This window comes from Pseudorca crassidens, chromosome 12 (genome assembly GCF_039906515.1).
Source record: "Pseudorca crassidens isolate mPseCra1 chromosome 12, mPseCra1.hap1, whole genome shotgun sequence".
In the NCBI taxonomy this organism is placed as follows: Eukaryota; Metazoa; Chordata; class Mammalia; order Artiodactyla; family Delphinidae; genus Pseudorca; species Pseudorca crassidens.
This window is the reverse complement of record NC_090307.1, coordinates 54,751,988-54,775,484: the sequence shown is the minus strand read 5'-3', so window position 1 is coordinate 54,775,484 and position 23,497 is coordinate 54,751,988. Positions and strand designations below refer to the sequence as shown.

General features: G+C 38.6%; 1 protein-coding gene and 1 pseudogene across 5 annotated transcripts in view; one reads left to right on the top strand and one right to left on the bottom strand.

The window, feature by feature from the left end:
- Positions 1–23,497, top strand: part of YES1 (YES proto-oncogene 1, Src family tyrosine kinase) — a 75,785-nt gene that overhangs the window by 13,592 nt on the left and 38,696 nt on the right. Inside the window, exon 2 of one of the 5 annotated variants that reach the window (XM_067699570.1) lies at positions 1,070–1,123. The exons of the other annotated variants lie outside the window; for them this stretch is intronic. The gene's annotated coding sequence lies outside the window, so the exon portion shown is untranslated. The remainder of the gene's footprint in view (positions 1–1,069; positions 1,124–23,497) is intronic. 5 annotated transcript variants of the gene reach the window in all.
- Positions 781–877, bottom strand: LOC137204259 (U6 spliceosomal RNA; annotated as a pseudogene).

Genomic DNA, 23,497 nt, shown 5'->3' with positions numbered 1-23,497 from the left:
TTTTTATTTGCTTTTTCAGTTGAAGTCTCCTGTGCATTTTTCTGTGCTTGCTCATAACCATTGCCAATCTTGCTCTTGGGTTGTCTTTTTCTTATAGATTTTTACAGATTCTTCGTGTACAATGGATATTAATCCTTTATGTTGCAAACACTTCATATCTCTGCTTGTCTTTGTTTAATGTTTTTCTTTTATCTTAAAGTATTACAAGTAATTTTCCTTTTGTAACTTCTGAATTTTGTGTTCTAAGAATACTTTCCACAGTTGACAGTAATTTAAAAAATTCTATTTATAGGTTTTTGTTTTGTCTTATGTTACAAATAATTTAGCTGTTTACTCTGAAACTTATATATGTTGTAAGATAAGGATCCAGTTCCTTTTTTCTTTCCTCAGATGATAGAGCTCACCAATGCTGTTTATTAAATCTAAATCTCTCCTTTTACCACAGATTCAAAATGCCACATTTAGCATTTACAAATTCTTTTACTCTCAGGCTTGTTTTGGGGCACTCTTTGTTTTCCCGATATTTACTTGTTTATTCCTATGCCAGTACCACATAGCTTGATGATGAGGATGATCATGACCCTGATAACAACAGCAGGAGCAGCAGCTAATGCGTATTGAGTATTACCTGTGTACCAGTCACAGTGGTAAATACTTTAACATATTTTACCTGATTCATTTCTCACAAAACCCAGAGTTAGGTATTCTTTTTTCTTTTGAAAATCTGGCTTAAATGTTCTGACCGGTAGCCATCTTATTTAATGAAAGGATTTTCTTTCTTTAAATATGGAACACTTCACAAATGTGCCTGTCCTTGCACAGATGCCATGCTAATCTCTGTATCGTTCAAGTTTTAGTTTATGTGCTGCCAAAGCAAGCAATTGAGTTAAGTATTTTCAATATCTTTATTTTTACAGGTGAAGAAGTAGGTTTTGAGAAGTTATATTTATTTAGGTTACAAGCTAGGACTGTCACCAACTCTGACTCTAGAGCCTATACTCTTAACCATGAGGTTGTGATTACTAGTGGGACAAATTTCCTCATTTTTCTTTTTTTAAAAATTTCTCAGGCTTCCCTGGTGGCGCAGTGGTTGAGAGTCCGCCTGCCGATGGAGGGGACCCAGGTTCGTGTCCTGGTCCGGGAAGATCCGACATGCCGCCGGAGCGGCTAGGCCCGTGAGCCATGGCCACTGAGCCTGCGCGTCTGGAGCCTGTGCTCCGTAACGGGAGAGGCCACAACAGTGAGAGGCCCGCGTAATGCAAAAAAAAAAAAAAAAAAAAATTTTCTCAGCTATTCTTATGCATTTACTTTTCCATATGAACATTGTGCTTTTGATCTAGATAATGTTAATTATTTAGATTTATTTAGGGAAGAATGGACACCTTTATAATAATGGATCTTATTATCTAAAAATAAATGGTTTGTTTCATTTATTAAGGTTCTTTATATCCCACAGTTTTATTTTTTTAATATAGACTCTGAACATTTGTTGTTAAGCTTATTCATAGGTATTATTTCATGTGTGGTTTTAGAAAAACTTGTTATTTGGAAATAATTTCAAAGTTACAGAAGAGTTGCTAACATTTTGCCACATTTGATTTTGTCATTCCTTTCTTGTATATGTGTGTGGGTATCCTCCCCACATCCCCACCTTGAAAGTTAGTTGCAGACATCATTCTCATCACCCTTAATTACTTCGGTGTACATTTTCTAAATCAGGGACATTTTCTTATACACCGACAGTACAGTCAATCAAATTCAGGAATTTTAACATCACTATGACACAGTTATCTAATAGATAATTGTTGTAGGTTGAATTGTGTTTCCCCCAAAAGTTCTAATCCCCAGTATCTGTGAATGTGACCTTATTTGGAAATAGGGTCTTTGCAGATGTAATCAAGTTAAAATGAAGTCATACTGAATTAGGGTGGGCCCTAATCCAGTATGACTGGTGTACTGATAAGAAGAGGAAAATGCCATGTGACGATAGAGGCAGAGATGGGAGCGACACAGCTGCAAGCCAAGGAGTCCAAGGATTGCCAGCCACAACCAGAAGTTAGCAGGAGGCAAGAAAGATTCTATCCAGAGTTTCAGAGGGAGCGTGGTCCCGCTGGCACCTTGATTTTGGACTTGTGGCCTCCATTACTGTGAGAGAATACATTTCTGTTGTTTTAAGCCTTTTTAAAAAAATTTATTTATTTATTTTTAATATATTTATTTATTTATTTATTTTGGCTGTGTTGGGTCTTCGTTGCTGTGTGCGGGCTTTCTCTAGTTGCGGCGAGCGGGGGGCTACTCTTCGTTGCGGTGCGCTGGCTTCTCTTGTTGCAGAGCACGGGCTCTAGGCGTGCGGGGTTCAGTAGTTGTGGCACGTGGGCTTAGTAGTTGTGGCTCGCGAGCTCTAGAGTGCAGGCTCAGTAGTTGTGGCGCACAGGCTTAGTTGCTCTGCGGCATGTGGGATCTTCCCGGGCCAGGGCTCGAACCCGTGTCCCCTGCATTGGCAGGCAGATTCTTAACCACTGTGCCACCAGGGAAGCCCATATTTACTTATTTTTAAACAGCAGCCCTAAGGAGTTAATGTCGCAGTCCATAATCAAAATTTTTCTAGTTGTCCTAATAGTGTCCTTTATAACAAAAATCCAGAATGTAACCCACTGCATCTAGTTATGGCTCTTTAGTCTCCTTTAATCTGAATAGTTCTTTAGCCTTTATCTTTCATGATGTTGATATTTTTGAAAAGTCAGAATGCTTGTTTTGTACAGGGTACCTTATTGAGGATTTGTCTGTGCTTTCTCGTGATTAGATTTAGATTATGAATTAGGGCAGGAATACTACTGATATATCAGGGGTATTGTGTCGTTCCTGGTATAGCCCATCAGGAGGCACACCTTGTTAGTCCCATTATTAGCAGTATTAATTCTGCTTAGGTAAGGTGATATCTGTCAGGTTTCTCCACTGTAAAGTTAACATTTTTCTCTTTTTCATTAATAAGTGATTTGTAGGAAAATAGTTTTAGATTCCATGAATGAGTCTTGCCTGAATTGATTATTGAAATGATGGCTGCAAAGTAATACTTTTCTAACTGTGTAATTCCTTCTATGTTTATTAGTTGGGATTCTGAAAGAAAATCTTCCCTTCTCACTCATTTATATCAGAGTGATTTTTGGATTTTCTTTTTAGTCAACAGGTTATAATCTATTAGTGTCATTCATTTTGATGCTCAAATTCATCCTGTATTTAGCCAGCAAGAGCCTCTTCAAGATGGTTCCTGTACACTTTCGATATATCCACATCATGTTTTGAGTAGTACTTAATTTTCTTGGTGTAAGATGTCCCAGGCTCTGAAACTGAGCAGAGGGCTTGTGTGTCTGCAGTGCAGAAAGCCAAACTCTGACAGCAGGAGTTTGTAGCAAAGTAAGGATTTGTTACAGGGTGCCATGCAGGGGAGTGGAAGGCAAGCCTCAGGCCCACTCCAACTTGGTCTTTGAGTTAGGGATATTCTTAAAGGGGAAGAACAAAGAGGCTGGGATTAACAAAAGAGACATGGTCTTGTGACATTTTTCAGTCATAGTTTTGGGAGTCAGGATGTTTCTGGTTTATGATTCTCCTAGCCAGGTGGTCCATGGCTCGGGGGTCTGTTAGCTCATCTTGCCCTGGAGAAATGACCTGAGTTTGTATATTACTGATGATATCTACATCAGCAGCTTTAGGCATCTGACTCTGGTTGATTAGTGTTCAGTTAGCACGGCATTGAGGTCAGAGGGGACAAGAAAGGGGATAAAGTTTTGGATAGACATATTAACCATAAACTTTGTAATGGAACTTGGTTTCAGTCCCCACTCCTGTTTTAACTTTCCCCAAATCTTTCAGGGAATGGGGCGACAGCTGCTCTGGCTACTTCTTGTTGAAACAGGGTGTATTCTTGCCTCAATTTGGGGAATGGAAATGTTGCATACCAACTTTCAAAACACTTGGTCAAATAGATCATAGGTCACCATGAAACAATACTTATTCACTTAACAAAGTGACAATAAAAGATTTCAAAAGCAAATATATAGAGTTAGAACAAATTACTTAAAAGGTAAAGAAAGTTAGCCGCTCAGTATTCCCCACAAAAAAAATTTGTTTTCTTAACAAAGAAAACATATTCAAGTTTTGTACCATATTGCCTTTAATCTTAAAATTCATTGACTCAATTAAATTCATCCTGATCTTAATCCTGACCACACATAGAATTCCTTTTTTTTTTTGATTTTAATTTTTGTCTGCGTTGGGTCTTCGTTGCTGCATGCAGGCTTTCTCTTGTTGCGGCGAGTGGGAGCTACTCTTCGTTGTGGTGTGCGGGCTTCTCATTGTGGTGGCTTCTCTTGTGGCACGTGGGCTTCAGTAGTTGCAGCACACAGGCTCAGTAGTTGCAGCACATGGGCCCTAGAGCATGTGGGCTTCAGTAGTTGCAGTGCGTGGGCTCAGTAGTTGTGGCACACGGCTTAGTTGCTCCACGGCATGTGGGATCTTCCCGGACCAGGGATCAAACCCGTGTCCCCTGCATTGGCAGGTGGGTTCTTAACCACTTTGCCACCAGGGAAGTCCCATAGAATTCCTTTCTATGGATTCTTTATTTTCTCTTGCAAATCTTCTGCAACTTTCTGTATCCATATTAATTTGTCCCCTACTTTCTTTCCCTTAACAAAATGCATTTCCATTCCTTATACCTTCTTTTTCCTTGCATACAAAGATGTTTTCCATATTAATTTTTAGTTTTAATTACATTAATTAAAATTCTCAACTCTTAAAAACCTTAATTTCTGATGAAAACTAAGAAGTAAGTAATTGTGGACTGTTTGTCATACCACCATTTCCCCATTGGCAAATTTTATGAACATATTCTATAACCTCTAGAAACATACATTTCCTCAGAGCATAATTTTTTAAATTGAAGTATAGTTGATTTACAATATTATGTTAGTTTCTCATAACATAGTTTCTTTCCTCAACGTGGTACAGGATGTGTCTTATAAACCCAAACGTCTTTAGTTTTTCTCTCGTAAGAAGACAAAAGTAGATAGACTTGTTTAGCAGTTAATGTTTCAGTATTTTATCTTATTTGAAATGACCTGGATATTCAATGAATTCCCATCATTTAACTTTATTTAGCAAAACTTTAAAGTTTCAAGTTACCAAAAGTCTGGAGAAACTATTTTTACTTGAAATTTTAATTTATTTTTTTCATTTTTGGCCACGCCACGTGGCATGTGGGATCTTAGTTCCCTGACCAGGGATGGAACCCGGGCCCCCTGCGTTGGAAGCGTGGAGTCTTAACCACGGGGCCACCAGGGAAGTCCTTGGAGAATCTAGTTTTAAATAGACATACCTAAAACATAATTATGCCTTAGGAGTTCACCTAAAATTTCCTATCTCATTTATCTCTATTTCATTACTTATGAAAATACCAAGGTTGCAAATAGTGAGTCTACACATTACCCACAACTTCTGTCCAACTGCTGTAAATTGGGATTTCCCATGACACCTCCTTGGGTTTGATAATTTGCTGTAATGGCTAACAACTCAGGAAAAGTTTATTTACTTGGTTACTGGTTTATTATAAAAGGATACAACTCGGAAACAGGCAATGGAAGAGATGCACAGGGTAATGTATGTGGGAAGGGGTGTGGGGCTTCCAGGTAAGCCACCCTCCCAGAACCTCCAGGTCTCTTCAGCACCTGGAAGGTCTCTGAACCCCTTCAGTTAGGATTTTTATGGAGGCCTCTTTACAGAGGCTTCACTGATTAAACCATTGACTGTTGGTGTTTAGTTCAAGCTCCAGCTCCTCTTCCCTCCCCTGAGGTGGGAGTGTGTGGTGGGGCTGAAAGTTCCAGCCACTCAGTCCACTGGTGGGTTCACCCTAGGGGCTTTCTACTAGTTACCACTAACACAAACTCAGGGACTTGTGAATAACAAAAGGTGTTCCTTCACCTTTATTGCTCTTATCCGTCAGGAAATTCCAAGGGTTTTAGGAGCTCTGGGCTAGGGATAGGGAGGAAAACCAAATACATATTTCTTATTGTTAATCACAATGTGTCAAGTAGCTCCTGGCCACATGGGACAGTTGAGCAGTTGAAATGTGCTGTAAGTGTGAAATACATCCAGATTTTGAAGACTTAATATGATAAAAAGAATGTAAAATAATTCAACTTTTTTGGTTGATACATGTTGAAATTATAATATTTTGGATATATTAGGTTAAGTAAGATATTATTAAAGTTAATCTCACCTGTTTATTTTTCACCTTTTTTTTTTTTTCCTGCTATGCAGCTTGTGGGATCCTTGTTCCCCCACCAGGGATCGAACCCCGGTCCTCTGCAGTGAAAGCGCGGAGTCCCAACCGCTGGACCTCCAGGAAATTCCCCTATTTTTAATGCGGCTACTAGAAAATTTAAAGTTATATATGTGACTCACATCATATTTTTGTTGGATAGCATTGCTCTAGATCCAGGCTGCCTGGGAGTTATCTTTGATTTGGAGCAAGTTACATAATCTCTGTGCCTCAGTTTTCTCACCTTAAAAGGAAAAGTAAAAAGAAAAAGCCTTTAACTCACAAGGTTGTTTTAAAGATTGAGTAGGTTGATGTGTGCAAGAGTACTTAGAACAGTGCTTGGCACATAGTAAGTGCCTAATGTTGTCTGTTACTATTCCCAATATGAGTGCAAACTGCATGAGGGCTGGGACTTTGTTTTGTTCACTACTATATCTCCACTTCTTAGGTTCTCAGTAATTTTTGAATGAATAAATGAATATGGAGAGTTTTTGAGTAACGTAGGTAGTGATTGGGAAGGTTTCTTGATTATCCAGAATGTCTGTTGAAAAAATATTACAACCAAGAAAATTGCATCCCTAAAAGACAGGTGGCGTGGACTTCTCTCTTAGGAAAAATCTATATCAAAAGGTTAGAAAAATCAAAAGACAAATTAGATATATTTTGAGATTAAAAAGTAGAAAATATATATTATTTGCACTGCATTTTCCAGGCTGTCCGAGACTCTCAATAAAAATTCTCTAAGCCTGCAAAAAAAACCCTAAAAAACTAAAAAACAATACTAAGTCAGTGATCAAATATCTGGTGGTGGGCTAGAAGAGCATGCTGCTGCTGGTCCTTGGTGTCTGTGGTATTTTAAGGGCTTTTCAGTGCTGTTGTTTCCTCAGAAAAACTCTTAATTTGCTAGGGACTGATATTTGCTAGCAGTCCAAGAGAGTGCGAAGATTCCCCTGACTTAGGAACTCTTCACTAGATCTTTCCCTTGTTTCCCCACTTCTTGGCTCTGTAGAGACCCCAAACCAACTGTCAGGATTCGGCTGTCAGTAAAAAAATAAGGAAACTTTTTTCTGTATGTTTTGGAAGAGATTAAAGGGCATAGAACTAGTTTATTCTTGACAGGTGTCAGATAATTTACCCATAAAATATTTAACAATTTTTGATGGAATTTTTGACAAGGTTTAAACCCTTTTCATGCTTATTGATTTATTTAGGTCTCCTATCTTTTAACTGAGTTAATTTTATTAACTTCCATTTGCTTAGATAGTCATCCTTTTCATCTGATTGTTAAAACTTTTTTAAAGTTCCCGTTTATAGTTTTTTCAAATCTTCTGTTGCTCTAGCATTCTTTTCACACCTAAAACTGTGTACTCGCCCTTTTCATTTCTTGATTAAGATTAAATCTAGTGATTTATCTATTTCATTGATTTTTATTTGTAAATCACATTGGAAGTTTTTCCATTATAATAATGAAATAAAAGAAAATTAAAAGAAAAATTAATTAGAAACAACAGGAAAAGAAATCTCAGTATGATTTACAAGTAAAAATCCTCTTTTTGAGTTTTTGTTTTTTTCCCTAAATTTTATTTGTATTAATTTCTTTTTAGTAATAGGTGTGTAAGACTATGAATTTTGCTCTGAATACAACCTTTGCTATAGCTCATTGATGTGGTAGGAAGTTGTTATTCTTTTTATTTTATAATTTCAGTTTGCATTTCCTCCTTGACACAAGAGTATTGGATCATGAAAAATCTTATGTATTCATGTTATTTAGGAAAACTTGAAAAAACACTCGTGTGCCATTTCTTTAGGTTTTATAGCATATAGTATTCTGTTGTCAATACTCAAAAATGATAAATAGGAGAAAATTGTTTCCAGTCAGAAATAGTTTATGCATGTATAGGTAACTTGTCTCATGGAATTTTAAATACCCATTCCTCAAATAAATAATACTATAAAATGTGGGCCTAATAATACAACCCACCTTTTTTATATACTTGCTGTAAGCAAGCAAATACTGCTAATACTACTGTAATATTCTGGTAAGAGCACAAAATAGTATCAGTATTGCAAAAAATCTTAACCAATTCTAATACAGTTTTTGTGGCTCTTGTTGGAAACTTGTACTCCTTTATATGATAAACCGTAAAAATCAAATGCAGTCTTTTAACTTTTTAATAAGATGTTTTAAATGTTGACATATATTCACATAGTTATTACATACATGTTTTTAAAAAATGACTTCAGGATTGAAATAGTATAGCACAGAAGTAAGGAACAGTTCAGAAATATTGTACCAAGGTTCTGGCTTTGATTCTTAGGTCATGCTAAGGAACTAAAGACTGTGATCATTTATAGCCTAGGGTAAAAGGCTTCTCATGTAATATGAAAGTAGAAAGAAAGAAAACATCAACTCTTCTTTGATTAAAAATTTCATGTCTCCCTTTTTTTTTTTTTAAATGAAAGAAGGTTTAATCAGGGAGATACACGCTCCATAGACAGTGTGTGGGCCATCTCGGAAGGTGAGAGGCCAAAAACTTCATGTCTCCTTTTAATATGACAGCTCCATTGGACTATGATAAAACCATTCACACTACTTCCACATTAATTTTTTACTCCCAAGAGCCAAAGCAGGCAAATTGATATTCTTTGGCAATTCAAATGTAAATGGAATGAAGTCCTTCAGAAAATATGTCATGTAGATCTGTTTGATTTTATGATATAGATATGGTCCTTGGAGCTTGACTATATAAAAATTTGATAAGTACCAAATCTTATTTTCCTATAAGTTTTCATTTACTCGTGTCTATAACATTCCTACCTATTTCTAAGTGGAGTAATAGCAGTGGCTAAATAATAATGCAGAAAACCGATATTATCAATTGTTGTTGCCACCTTGAATTGATAAGATCATGTCAGAAATGTCTGGAAATGGTGAACATGCATTTTACCTTTCTCATATAGCTGCTGTTTTCTTGTCACCTACCTTATACTGACATTTTGAGGCTAGAGCAGTTGTTGAGGTCATAAGCATTATCAGTCTTGACAGATTAAAGGAGATGTAGATAACTAGTAAATTAATCTTGTTAATTATTATGGATTAAGTTTATTTTTATTTATTCTTGGCTGCGGTGGGTCTTTGTTGCTGAGCACGGGCTTTCTCTAGTTGTGGTGAGCGGGGGCTACTCCTCGTTGTAGTGCCTGGGCTTCTCATTGCGGTGGCTTCTCTTGTTGCGGAGCACAGGCTCTAGGCGTGCGGGCTTCAGTAGTTGTGGCTCGTGGGCTCTAGAGTGCAGGCTTAGTAGTTGTAGCGCATGGACTTAGTTGCTTCGCGACATGTGGGATCTTCCCAGACCAGGGCTCGAACCCGTGTCCCCTGCATTGGCAGGTGGATTCTTAACCACTGCGCCACCAGGGAAGCCCTAAATTTATTTTTACTTAGGGTGATGTTTTTTTTTTTTTTGTGCTACAGTCTTTTTATCTCCATTCCCTTTGGTTAAAGAAGCCAGATTCAAACATTAATTTGTTGACTAATATTTATCTTTTGGGTCACGTCCTAAACATTGATGGGGAAAAGAATCTGTAATTCAATTCAACAAACTTAAAAAAAATTTACATCTACTCCAGGCGAGGCACCATATTAATAAGGCTTTTTAGGAGGTAAAAAGGAAACTCTCCTTTCTGTTTATCAATTAAGTATTCCACTTCTTTAGATAACCTAAGAGAAATATTGTATTGGAGTCTTAAAGTTCAATGGCAGATCAAGAGAAAGGCCCATTCAGGAGACGCCAGGTGAAGGTAAGATTTGAGAAGGTTTTGAAGGATAAATAAAATGGACATTCCATAGGAAGCTGGTAATAGGAACAAAGACACAGAGAAGATGGACAAAGCAAGGTGCTTTCTGGTTATAGTAAATAGGTATGCTTGGAGCATAGGAATAAGGGGTCAATCATATACTTAAAAATGGTGGCTCTCATCATTACTTAAAAATGAGTGCCTGCTCATCACCTGGGATGTCTGTTAATGTGTAGCCTCCTGAGTTCTACTTCCAGAAATTCGAATTCAGTAAACCTGGACTGAGAGCCAGGAATCTTCATTTGTAATAAGTACCTCAGACCCTTATCACGCAGGTGGTATGGAAAAATTGAAAATAGAGACCCATTTATACAACTTGAAGCTTTAAAGATGTTCAGTTTGGCAGTGGTAGACCACTGGAGGTCTGGAGTCTTACTGTCTCACTTGCCGTGTGACCTTGGACAAGTTACTTAATCCTCTGTGTATCAGGTTCTGCATCTGTAAATGAGGAAAGTAACAGTAATTATTTTTCAGAGTGTTTTGAGAATTAAATGAGATAATTCATTTTAAGTGGTAAGCACAGTGGCTATAACACACTAACTGTTCAGTAAGTGTTAGCTCTTTTTGAAATCATTGTCATCTAATTAAGAGAAATATATTTATTACTAGGTTATGATTAAATTCATTAGTTATTTTACCCTACATGCTTAATCAGACTACTTTTTGGTATATTACCTTGTGTATATTACTTTTGCTCATTCATTTATTCAGAAAAACATTTTGAAATGTAGTGGGTGTGCACAATATTAGATATACAAAAAAAAGAATGTCTTAACTACTTGTTCTTGATTTGCTAAATTATTGATTTTTGTTTTAGTAATTGATGACTAAATACATGACTAGCAAATTCAATACTTTTCTGTTTGGAGCAAAACAATATAATGTAACAATTCATTTGAATGAATTTTAATTCACTTAAAAATGCAAAAGTGGCAAAGAAATTGTTGGAGGGCTTTAGTACATTTAAAGATATAATTTTAAAGCAGAACAAAAAGCTATACATTTTAAAAGTACAGCATTTTAGATTTTTCCTTTAAAAAATTTATTAGAGGGAAATTTAGCAGTATGTAATCAGTTTTCAAAAAGCACAACTTTTGACTCGCTTATGGAAGTCTTTTCTATCAAAGTATTTATATACAGTCAGTTTACATTATTTGCAGTAGTTATGTTCTAGAAAGTCACCTTGAACACTGATTTAGTGAATACTGAACCATTGCTTCTAGAGGAAATACAAGGTTAGGTCCCTGTGAGCCTCTGATTACAACGTTTTGTCAGCTGATAAATGTATAATCTGTTTTATGTGTGCTTCTATTTAAAAACACACCTTATTTTTATTTTCTTTTGGAGGAGGCAAATAGTTTATCTAGCAAAACAGAGAAATACAATTAGATTTCACCAAGTTTACAGTTATCTAGCCTTCTTTTTGAGCTCTCCTGAAAGAACTAAGATTCCTTCCAGTAATACATCTTAAGTCTGCCCTAGAAGGCTCAACAAGTAGGGAGAAAACTACTAAAAACACACCTTATTTAATGTGTATTGTTGATTCAATAACACTGAACTAACAAATAGCACTATAACTTGTGTCTGAATGAAGCTTATCCAGCACACATTTTCTCTATAAGGTGCACCACAGCCTTCTTGTGTTTAGAGAGAGGACAGCGCTTCAGCAGCAACACCTGGGATACTATTTTAAACAGTAACATCACCAACAAAAACACAAAAAGAAAAGAAAGTGGCACTAGTTTACAGTATGAGAGCCTTGCTTGCCCTGAGCTGGGTACGTGTGGATCTCGCAACTCATTTTTCATGGCTCTGCTCATGTCTGCAAGTGTCTGCTAAAACACCATAAATTATCATTGGTTTGGGAGTTACAAATAAATCTTAACAAGCAGGCTATTTTGCAAATATGGAATCCATGATAATGAGGATTTATTAATGATGACATTTTTATAGTAGTGTATGTTGCAGAATATCTTCTGGGCTAACCACAAGAGACAAAGGTCCTATTTCAGATTTCCTTAGCTCTCCTGCATGTGTCACCCAAATTCAGTACTCCTATATTAAGCACCCCTCCCTCTCACTCCATAGAGGGGAAAAAAGGAAAACGCCTCCGTGTTTGGTGTTGTGCTGTCAAGGAAGTCACCCACCCACTTAGTCTCCCGTCTTTGAGTCCTTGTGATTTTGGTAATTGCTATGCTGAGACCAGCTTCCTAACGAATTCCCATTCAGGGGACACTGAAAGAACAGTTGGGTCCAGAGTGTCATCCAGACAGGCTGCTCGTAATGCCAACCACAGCCCTGTTACCAGGACTCGGACCTTCTACAGTGCTTCTCTCTCCTCCAGCCACTTAGAGCCAGGCCAGCTCTGCCCGTTCTTATTTCTTCCACCAAGGCTAGTACTTACTTCCCTTTGTAAGGGAAGAGGCCCGTGGTACTCTTACTGGCTTATTTCCCTTTAAAACCTAGTTAAATGAATGAGTTGTTCATTTGATTGTTTCAACTACTTTGTTCTACTTGGTTAAATTAAACCATTCTCCTAATTTAGCAAAGTTATGTTGCTTAGTACAGAATTAGCTTTAAATCATAATAAACTCTGAACCCTAACAGACCAGTGTGATTTTTTTTTTTTTTTTGGCTGTGTTGGGTCTTCGTTGCTGTGCGTGGGCTTTCTCTGGTTACGGCGAGTGGGGGCTACTCTTCGTTGCAGTGCGCAGGCTTCTCATTGCAGTGGCTTCTCTTGTTGCGGAGCACGGGCTCTAGCTGTGCAGGCTTCAGTAGTTGTGGCACACGGGCTCAGTAGTTGTGGCACGGTCTCTAGCGCGCAGGCTCAGTAGTTTTAGCACACGGGCTTAGTTGCTCCGCGGCACATGAGATCTTCCCAGACCAGGGCTCGAACCCTTTTCCCCTGCATTGTCAGGTGGATTCTTTTTTTTTTTAATAATATTGATGTATTTATTAGTCAAGTACTAATAGTGATTATACAGTTTTTACTCTTCTTTGTACGCGGGCCTCTCACTGTTGTGGCCTCTCCCGCTGCGGAGCACAGGCTCCGGACGCGCAGGCTCAGCGGCCATGGCTCACGGGCCCAGCCGCTCCGCAGCATGTGGGATCTTCCCAGACCGGGGCACGAACCCGTGTCCCCTGCATCGGCAGGCGGACTCTCAACCACTGCGCCACAAGGGAAGCCCTATAATCCTTTTTATATATGCTGTTATCAAGTTTTCCATTCATATAAAATTTAAAATCAAAGAAGTATAACTTAAAACATGACTAATTACTAATATATTCTTATTGTAGCTAATTCACTCGAGTAAAATAATTCTCTCTAAATGTTAATAGCTTTCACTTGGTGGAACAGTAAATGCCAAGTGTTTTGATTGCTCAGACTCCCTTATTTTCTAGGACCTTCTCCACCATCTCATGGTTAAAGTGGGATCTGCCATTTCCGGTGGTGATCCCACCTCTTGGCTTAGAGAGACAGACCCAGAAGCAGGTAGCTGACCCAATATGGGCCAGAGTCCTTTAGGAATTTGGAATTGATACTTAGAATCCTCTGTCTGGCTCTAAAATGAAGATCATAACTCTGGAACTGTTGATAGCCATAACTCTGGAACTGTTCTACCATGTGACGTCAAGAGCCAAAAAGCCATTCTTCCACAGGAGAAAAGAATAAGACAGATGAACAGAGTAGCAGAGGTGAAAGATGGAGAGGGACTGAGACAAATATAGGAAGGGAATGGAGAAGAGAGGGGGATTAAATAGGCAGGGAGACAAGGAGGAAACAAGAGGGGGTTGGGGAGGGAGTGAGCAGAGAGAGGAGGACTCAGGAGGAAGAGAGAAAAATAAACAAACTAACTTTTTATGGCTTGGGCTCCTGATTCTGGTTTTTTCTTATGACCTTGGATTGGATTCCATGAGACACTGCTGTAACCTTTATTTAAAATGCTCTTTTTGCTTAATCTACCTCTAGTTAGTTCTGTCCTTGTAGCCAGAATAGTCTTAACTAAAGCAAACACTTGTTTTTGTTACGGTACTGCTAGCTGCTCTACATACAATATTAGTTAATTCTCACAACCTTTCATGATAGATACCATTCCTCCAGAAAAATGAGGGAACCTGGGTTTAGGAGAGATTAACTAATTTGATCAAGAATCCCAGTAGCTATTAAGAAACAAAACCAGAATTTAAATGTGGTCTAATTCCAAGTCAGTTCTTATTCATTCACTCTAAAGACATTTATTGACCATCTTCTGTGGGCTAGCACCGGGCCAAGGTACAACAGAGACCAACAGGCAGTGACAATTTAGTAAATGCTGTGGGGAAGGAATAAAATGGGCTATAAGAGCACGTGAGAGGTCAGGAAAGATGCCTTGAACATTTAAGCTAAGAGCTGAAGATTGAGTAGTCATAAGCCAAGCATAAGGAAAGAGGTAGGTTGTGGTGAGCATTTATGAAAAGAAAATGGTGCAATTGAGAATCTAAAAAAAATTCATATGCGGGGAGCAAGGAGATGGAAGGAAAGAGGTGAGCCAGGAGAGGTAAATAAAGCAAATCATGCAGGGACTCCTATTTCATATTAAGGAATTTAGACCTTATATTGGGAGCAGTATATGGACAGGGCCATTGAAGGCTCCTAATCAGATTTTCTCTTTAGAAAACAAACATCCTTCACACTACACCCAGAAAAGACTGGAGAAATTCTTAACACTAGAGACAGTGAGGGTCAGCGAAGGAAGCTTTTGCAGTAATCCAGACAGTAAATGGTTAGTACCGAGGGAAGTAGTAATTAGTTGAGGGAAAAGTGGAAGAATGTTGGAGATTACAGGGTAGTATTGTCAGTTCCTGTTGACTGACTGGATGTGTGGGAGCGTGGGAGGAGTATGAGTTAAGAATGACTCTCAGGTTTCTGACTGAGACAGCGGGGTGGACTGGAACAGTGTACTCGCCATTCACTGACATCTGGGTGACAGAGAAGGAAGAGTGGATTTTGGTGGGAAAGATGGCAGATTCTATTTCAGACGTGATGAATTTGAGTTCTTGGAAGATAGCTGTCCCAGCTAACAAAGCCTCCTGCAGAGAGTGGATATATTGACAAAATGAGAACTAGTCTTTCATCTTCACCCTTCATGTTTCTGGAGGGCAGTGCCTATAGGTGTCTAATGAATTTTGATATTTTAGAGGATCTGAAAGACTTTTTCCATTAATTTTAAAAAAGTAAAATCACGGTCTCTTCCAGCAAATCGCTAGAAAGTCATTGATTGTCTTTGTCATTCTACTGTGTAATTACCATTATTCTGTAGACTTTTATGTTTAGAAGAAAAAAAAAACCTATTTAAAGGCAAAATTGGTACTCCACGTATCCTTTTACCTAGTAGATATCCAGAGAATTACATTAGCTTTTATTTCCTTCAAAATCAGTGCCAGGAAAGAGAAAAATAAACATTTATTGAGTACATATTGTATGACAAAACCACAGTTTAAAAAAAAAATTATTGCTGACAGGACAGAACTTTCTTCGTGGAAGTTAAAAATTAAAATATCTTTTAACATACTTGGTAATTCAAATTTTGAAGCAAGCATTTTAAAACACTGTATTAACCTCTGACAAAACCAAAGTAAACTGTTTACTTCATGTAGTAATGTAACATCTTGTTTGAGAAGTTGGCAAAGTAAGCTAAAAAGGACAGTGTTTTAAAAAGAAGGTTATAATTCTTCCATACATCTAAAATTATTTCACAATAGTTTTTAAATAAATGATGGTTTTAAACCTATATAATATGCACAAGTTACAATTAAATTCCTGGATACCAATCAAAATGTATTATTGATTGATTGGCTGCGTTGGGTCTTGGTTGCAGTGCGCGGGCTTTCTCTAGTTGCGGCAGGCGGGGGCTACTCGTTGCGTTGCGCGGGCTTCTCATCACGGTGGCTTCTCTTGTCGCAAAGCACGGGCTGTGTAGGCACGTGGGCTTAGTTCCCCCACAGCATGTGGGATCTTCCCGGACCAGGGATTGAACCTGTGTCCCGTGCATTGGCAGGTGGCGTCTAAACCACTGCGCCACCAGGGAACTCCCCAAAATGTGTTTTTAAAAACTTCTTTCGTACTAGTAGAAATACTAGCCTGAGTTCGAGAGGCGAGGATACAGTTTCTGCTTATTCCTGATAAAAGGCTAGTGATTTTACAGAATATAAGACCTGCACCAAATGGTATCAAAGGTCCGAAAGGTTCCTGGTCTGTGAGAGTGGTAACAGATTAAACTGATTCGCTTCTTGCCTTGCTTCCCTAAACTCATCTCCAGCCGTGCCCCTCGTCATGTGATTTATTTTGATTTTTGAAATACATCTGACTATTCCTTGCTGTTGCTTCTGTTCCTAAAGCTCCCTTTCCTCAGATCTGCATTAATTTCATGTTTACAGTTGTATATTTTATTTACCAAATAGATGTCTCAGTTTTAAATCTATGGACTAAAACATGCATTGAAACTCAAAATATTGTTACAGCAAAAGCACAGTGGAAAAAAAATATTACAGGAATTTGGAGAAAGCTAAAGAGTTCTGGGTCAGTTTTATAAATTGATGTTTCTAAAATTGTGTGTGTATCTAATTTCTTCTCTTTAGTCTTAAAAAGATAAACAGAAGGGATATATACATTATTATAGAAATAGTTGAATGATATATATATATATATATTTTTTGCGCGGTACGCGGGCCTCTCACTGTTGTGGCCTCTCCCGTTGCGGAGCACAGGCTCCGGACGCGCAGGCCCAGCGGCCATGGCTCATGGGCGCAGCCACTCCGCGGCATGTGGGATCTTCCCGGACCAGGGCACGAACCCATGTACCCTGCATCGGCAGGCGGACTCTCAACCACTGCGCCACCAGGGAAGCCCTGAACGATATATTTTTAAGGCTTAAAACTACGACTAAAGAAGAATCCATACAGTGTCTGAGGAGCATTTAATTTCCATAAGGACTTGAAAGTATTAACTAATTGTTTACTATAATTTCTAGGTCAAAAATCTTGACAAAGAACGATAAAAAAATCTTAAGATAGGTATAAAATCAGCTTATTTTTTCAAGAGTTGACTGAATTTGTAGAGAGAATGATGCTTATAAATACTTACAAGTAATAAATATCTTGGGGCTTTACATTAATTTGTAATTTGTTACTATATTTCCTAACACAATAAATTTTAAGTGTTCTTTACAGTTCTTTACATCAGGTCCTTATGGCTGATCCTGTGCCAGACTTCATTAAAGAAACCATGCGGAACAGCCCAGAATTTAGAATGAGTTGGCTTTTTCTTTAAGTTCACTTGTTTGCACATCTAAAGTGCAAAAAAAGAAAAAATTGGTGGTAGAAAATTGCTGTCAGTGAGACTGCAAGCTCAGTTTTCCATTGCTCACATTTTCTATTCTCCTTTGACTCTTGGGAAATTAAGTTCTTTGTTTGCTTTTACTAGACAAAGTGCACGCCCTTTAGTCGTGTGATGTTTCCTCCTCTCCGTCTGTTTTCTATTCTTTCATGGTCCTGCTTATTTTTGTGCTTTATGCTAAAGGGAAGGGATTTAAAAATGAAAGTAAGAGAAAAAATCGTTGACTATGTTTATGATCCATAGAGCACTGTGTCAAACTAGGGCTTTTTACCCCCTTACTGGATACAGCATATAATGTCACAGTTGGTTAACTTGCTAGAGTTAGTTTATAGAAATAATGTACATTTAAATTTTTTTAAGAGTTCAAAAATGTGTTAAGTCATCTGAGAATTTTTAATCACTATTACTAATAATAAAACAACACGGTTATGGTGGAGAGGGGCGGGATGCTGTTTTCAGAGTTAGTAGATTTGTGTTGTGGGTAGAGCAGTGAGGCTGACTGCCAATAGTATTATCATGTTTGTAACATTTTCTAAAGGGCTGATGTTCAGTAACTTATCAAAGAACAGAAAATGTTATACACAAGCTTCCCCAGAGGCTGTATGGGTAGTGGAAAGAGGGCAGCCTAGAACTCAGACCCAGTTCCCCAGTTGTGCTTACTTTTAGCTTCATCTCCTTGAGCAAATGACTTCACCCACCCAGATGTCAGGTTCTTCAAATAAAAGATGTAGAGGTTATACCTACTTTCTTTTTTCCCTGGTAATATTAGGATTATTATGGGGTCAAATTAAATAATAAAAAATACTTTGGAGACATAAAACACTGTTAAAGTGTAAAATATTATTAAGACAGAATACCTTAACATAGAGTACAATGTGAAGTGTTACTTGCTAATGATTGAGCCAGGTGCATTTTAAAAATTATTTCAAATCTGTTCCAGCTCTATTAAACATACTGTTACAAAGCAGGTTCTGATATAGTATAGGCAGTTCTGATATATGACTGCCTGATGGAAATTTGAAAAACTTTTATCTGACTTATGGAATTGATAAGTTAAGGAAATAGTTGAAGAACCTACAAGTATTTCTAGAATGCTTGCTATGCTTGGCCTTTTGGGGAGAAACAAATGTTAGGCAGGTTGTTGGAAAGAATAAGTCAGAATCAAGTTACAATTCAGTGATTTATTCTTTCTTTTTCTAACTATTTATTTGTTTGGCTCCACCAGGGCTTAGTTGCAGCATGTGGGATCTTTAGTTGCAACATGCAGCCTTTTTTAGTTGCGGTATGTAGGATCTAGTTCCCTGACCAGGGATCAAACCCAGGCCCCCTGCATTGGGAGCACAGAGTCTTAACCACTGGACCACCAGGGAAGTCCCTGATTTATTCTTTCAACAAAAATTAAATGAATACCCATGCATCTAAAGCAATTTGTATTAAGCAGAAGAAGATCCTTGTAGTATAGGCTCTGTTCCCTGTTGCTGTCTCTTCTGGCCTCATCTTTCCCCTTATTGCTCTTCCACATTGTACTTCAGCACCAAACTACTTACGGTTTCAAAATCCCACTTTGTTCTGTCTTGTCTGTGGGCTTTTGTACATCCTGCTAGCTCTGCCTCTAAAAGACAGCCTCTGCTCCCTGATTTACATACTTAAAGTCTAATTGGCTTTTTTGTCTCCCCCAACCCCAGGTCTGTGTTTGGGAAGATTAGCAGGTGGTAGGGAAAGCAGGTTGGGAAGGTAAATTGGGGAAGTAAACGTGGAATACCAGGTTAAGGAGTTGGGTTCTTATTCTGTAGGTACTAGGAAGCCATTGAAAGATTTAATCCTGGATGGTGTTCTAGACAAGGTCTCCTTTATAAAAATTATTAAGCAGTTCACAAGTTAGAACCTCCTTGGATTGGATTAGAGGTTGAGAATCACTATAAATTATCCAATTATGTAGCATAGTTGCAGAAACAGAGATGATTAGGATCTGAAGAAAAACAGAGCAGGCATTCATTCATTTAAAAAATATTATTGATGCTTACTTTGTTCCAGGCTCTGTTCTAGGTTCTGGGAATACTACAGAGAATGCCTTATAGATCAATAAGAAAAAGAGACAACCCTATAAGAAACTGAGTGTTTTGAATAGACATTTCACAAAAGAGAATGGCCAATAAACATATGAAAAGGTGCTCACTTCATCAATAATTATGAACATAAAATTTAAAGCACAGTGAGAGACCACTACATACCCACCAGAACAGATAAATTTTAAAAGATTGAAAATGCCAAGTATTGATGAACATGTGAAGCAATGGCAACTCTCATAATCTGCTGATGGGATTATATACTGGTGCAGCCACCCTGGAAAACTGTTCGGGACTGTGTACTCTGTGACCCAGCAATCTCCTGCAAGGTATATTTCCAGTAGGATGGTTGCTGGCAGTTAAGTATGTTTCTTAATCTGGGTGGTGAGTACATTGGTGTTTGGTTTGTGCTAATTCGTCTAGCTGTACATTTGTTATATTTACTTTTCTGCATATATGTTATACTTCAATAAAATTTAAAAACAAAATTTGCCATTAGATTCTGGAGAGGAGAGCCATCATTATCCTCAAAGTCATTACCATTATAGCAAACATTAGTGGTTATTATATGCTAGGCACTGTTGTAGGCGCATTACATGTATTAACTCATTTAATCCTCACAATAACTCTTGAGTCTTAACTTTTATTTTTCCCATTTTACAGATGAGGAAACAGGCACAGAAAGGTTGAGTAACTTGCCAAAGCTCACGAAGCTGCTGAGCGGTGGACTCAGACTTTTTTTATTTTTTGCGGTACGTGGGCCTCTCACTGTTGTGGCCTCTCCCATTGCGGAGCACAGGCTCCGGACGCGCAGGCCCAGCGGCCATGGCTCATGGGCGCAGCCACTCCGCGGCATGTGGGATCTTCCCGGACGGGGCATGAACCCGTGTCCCCTGCATTGGCAGGCGGACTCTCAACCACTGCGCCACCAGGGAAGCCCTGGACTCAGACTTTGAACCCAGACATTCTGTTTCTAAAATCTGTTCTTAAGTACTGTGCTGTACATCCAATAAGCAAATAACAGAACAGTCTGTGCCGTCAACGCTTATGTTTTATATAGTGATAAGTGCTATCAAGAAAAATAAAGCAGGTTAAAGGGGAATAGGCAGTACTCTAGGGAATGTTGTACTGCTGCTTTATATAGGGTGGTCAGAGAAGTTCTTATTGAGAAGGTGGTAATAGTGCAAAGACCCGAAGAAGCTGAGGGTATGAGCCATGCCAGTATGTAGCAGAAGAGCTTTCTAGGCAGAGAAAAGAAGGGGCAGTGGCCTGAGATGGGAGTTACTTGGCCTGTCTGAAGGACAGCAAGAAGGCCATGGGGCAAATAAGGACACAGTAGTAGGAGATGAGGTAAGAGAAGTAATGGGGGCTCCGTAGTAGGATCTCGAAGGCGATTGTAAGAACTTCGGCTTTTACTCTGAGTGCAGTGAAAGTCTTGGACGGATTGTGGCACAGAGTGATGTGAAATGACTCGTGATTTATTTATTTATTTAATAAATTTATTTATTTATGGCTGCGTTGGGTCTTTGTGGCTGCGCATGGGCTTTTCACTAGTTGTGGCGAGCGGGTGCTACTCTTTGTTGCGGTGCGTGGACTTCTCATTGCAGTGGCTTCTCTTGTTGCAGAGCACAGGCTCTAGGCGCACGGGCTTCAGTAGTTGTGGCATGTGGCCTCAGTAGTTGTGGCACTCGGGCTGTAGAGTGCAGGCTTAGTAGTTGTGGCACAAGGGCTTAGTTGCTCCGTGGCATGTGGGTTCTTTCCAGACCAGGAATCGAACCCATGTCCCCTGCTTTGGCAGGCGGATTCTTAACCACTGCGCCACCAGGGAAGTCCCTGATTCATGTTTTAAAAGGATAGCTCTATTACTTTGAGAAAAGCCCGTGAGGGGGTGCCAAAGCAGGAACAGGGAGACCATCTAGGCTGTTGGGAGTAATTCCATGTTGTGGAATTAGTGAGAGATGGTGTGACTTGGACCAGATTAGCAGTGGAGGTGGAGAAAAGTTTTCAGATTCTGGATATATTTGTAAAATAAAGCCTAGGAATTTGCTGTAGAGTTGGATATAGGATGTGAAATGAAGAGATTAAAGGATACTTCAGAGTTTTTGTCCTGAACAACTGGAGGAACAGCATTAACATTTACTGATATGGGGAAGATTGCAGGAGCTGGTTTGGGGAAAAAGATTAGGAGTCTTGGAAATGTTAAATTTGAGGTGCTTTTAGACATGCAAGTTGGGGATATTGAGTAGATATTTAGAAAACTAATCTGGAGTTCAAGTGAGGAGACTTTGGTAACCGTTGATGTATACTGTTGTACAGGTATTTAAAGATATGAGACTGGGTGTACCAGCAAAGGAGTGAGTGTAGATGGAGAAGGCCTGTGTTTAGATGTCAGGAGGTGAGGAGGGTGTGTCCTAGAAACTAGGTGGAAAAGGGAGGGATCCCTTGTATGGACTGTGGCTGACTGGTTAGGTGAGATGAGGACTGGATTGATTTATCAATGTGCAGTTAATTGGGGACCTTAGTGAGCAGTTTTAATGTAGTGGAAGCAGCAAGCATGGGCAGAAATCAAGAAAATTCCGATTATATTTTAAGTGAGTATGAGAAACATAGGAAAGTTAGAAAAAATTTTTGCCAAAATAAGTGGGATGTGTAGAGAGAAGAGGGAAAGTTGAAATGGACAGGATTATGAAGGCCTGAGGTTTGAAAAGAGAATGCCTGACCATCTTAAATATCTGGTAGCATTTCTTCTTGTTGTCACTACCTTATCAATGCTTTATTTCCTATAGCATTTTGAAACAAAAGGTTTTCGAGTACTATAATTTATGTTCTTTTGGGGGATGACAGGACAGCCATAAGAGAAATAGAAAGGGGCCATTTTACTTCTCTGCTTTTGAGAATTTGCCCCATCAGCAAAGCTCTGTTGATGTTTTTAGTTCCACTCTACCTTCTCTTGCCCTTTATCCAGGGAAGATGAGAAAGTACAATAGTTTAGGTGTGATGAGGGATCAAAGTAAAACTTTGCATTTGTTAACCTGCCTGACTCTACCCTCTGGTAATGGCTGGTGACTTAGTGGGGCTAGATCAGCATTACACATTAATCTTCCATATCTCTGACTTCCTTTCCACTAAAGAAAAAAAAATCTAACACAGAAATTTGTTTCAGTTGGAAAAGTTTTTACTTTTAGTACATTTCGCTAAAATATATGTATTTTTAATAGGTACTAAAGCAAGAGCTTATGCGGAACAGACTAATCATCATGGTAACTTCTAGGCCCACAATCTCGTAAGGAGACCATGGGGTGAGCACCTGACGGACAAATCTGGTCAGCAGGTTAGGGCAATGAGATAGCAACTTACATTCTTTTGCTTTTACTCTTCTTCATGCTAGTGCAAACTCAAATAAGTGAATTAGGCAGTGGCTGGGGGAGTTTGAGGAAACCTGGAATAGACCATAAATGAATCAAAATTATGAGTAAATAGGGGTTAGAAGTAGGGAACTGTTATCCCAGTAGAGAGTGAAATAGTTGGTTGAAGCATCGGGGGTATGGAAATAGAGATGCTGAATCCACATTATAGAAGGGAAGCAATAAACTCCTAACAATAAAGCAATGATTACCCAGTATCAAGACCTGCATTCAAACTTGAACACTATCAGCTTTTTGGGATTAATCTATATGATTAGATTGTTCTGTAGTTTATGGTTTTTATGAGACTCTTGCCTCTTCCCTATTACCATTTTTATGTTTAGAATAAAAACTTTCTGGAGTCCAAAAGAGCCTAACTCATTAAGCTGAGTATAAATTTTAGACTTAGCAAGTGGGTACATAAATGCTACCTTAAAAATTATTTCTTGAAATTAAAAATACTACAGAGCACTTCAATTATAGTAAA